The sequence below is a fragment of the Sapajus apella genome, unplaced genomic scaffold, assembly GCF_009761245.1.
Source record: "Sapajus apella isolate SASKATOON/1434 unplaced genomic scaffold, GSC_monkey_1.0 scaffold126, whole genome shotgun sequence".
NCBI lineage: Eukaryota > Metazoa > Chordata > Mammalia > Primates > Cebidae > Sapajus > Sapajus apella.
In genome coordinates this window covers 3,075,898-3,077,173 of record NW_022437066.1, presented here as the reverse complement: position 1 = coordinate 3,077,173, position 1,276 = coordinate 3,075,898, and positions in this window count along the sequence as shown.

Genomic DNA, 1,276 nt, shown 5'->3' with positions numbered 1-1,276 from the left:
ACCCCTGCCGCCCAGGCTCCCTGCCTGCCCCGGCCCCCCAGCCCCAGCCCTGCCCACTCACCCCTGCCACCCAGGCTCCTGCCACCTGCTCTGCTGGGTGTTCATGGAACCCACTTACCACTTCCTCATGAGCAGAACCAAGAGTGACTGTGTGCCTGACTCCCTCATCAAAACGCAGAGACCGGTTAAACGAGGCAGGTGCGAGCCCCAGGCGCTCCCGAGGCGGGAAGAGCCCTCCCCTTGGCCCTGAGTGTCCGGCGCAAAGCCGGCCTGCAGCGAGCCCAGTGCAGACGGCCCCTTCCACCGCTTCTCCCAGGCAGGCCGCCTGCAAGAGAGCAAAGTGCATTTGCGCGGGAACTTGTGTCTGCCGAGAACGGGGCCTGGCCCTCTACTCTTACCTCCTCCCGATCCTCCTGAGGACCTGTGCCCTGTCCCCGGTCCCTGGCCAGCTCAGCCTGGAGAGGCTTTTGGAGGCTCCACACCCCAGCCTTGGCCAGAGCTGACTCTCAGATGGCTGTTTGGGCCCCGATCCCTCTCATGACAGCGCTGCCCTCGTCCTTTGCCCTCTACTCAGAGAGGATCTAGGAGGGACCGAGGAGGCCATGGTCCCTCTCTGAGCTTTTCAATGCAGGTCCCCTCCTTCCCCTCCTGGGTCTTGGCTGGTCTAAGCTCCACACGAATCATGGAGAGCGCTGCGTGTCTGGGTCTTCCCGGGGAGGAGAGTACCGTTTCCTCTGAGCTCCTGGGAGGGCTGCACCTTGAAGATCAGGACGCAGCGCCAGCCTCACCCTCTGTGATCCATCCCCACCTTCCCTCCTCACTCTGGGTCCAGGGCCTGGGATGAGCCAGGACAGGAGGAAGCAGGGACAGCCCTGGGTGTGGCCCTTTCTTCCTACTGGGACCCATAGGAGGGGGCCACACCACCCACCCCGGGGGCTGACCTGTCCTCAGGATAGAAACCAGCAAGCTGACAAATCTGAGGGTCTACAACTGAATGAAGGGGTGCTGCCACCAGGAAACTAGACACAGACGTCTCCTTCCTCACAGACCTGGGCCCTTAGCTTCTAGACAGCATTACGATTCACTGACAGGTGGTGACTTTACGTCAGCCTCCCCTCTCTGCGGCCTCACACTGCAGCCGTTCACGGCCACTCAGCCTTCTAGGGCAGCAAGGAGCTCAGCCCCACACCCGGCCACGGTCAGAATGAGACCCGGCGTCAGGACTCCCCTCAGTGCCGTCCACCCCCGAGTCTGGGCGTTTCAACCTCCAACAGGT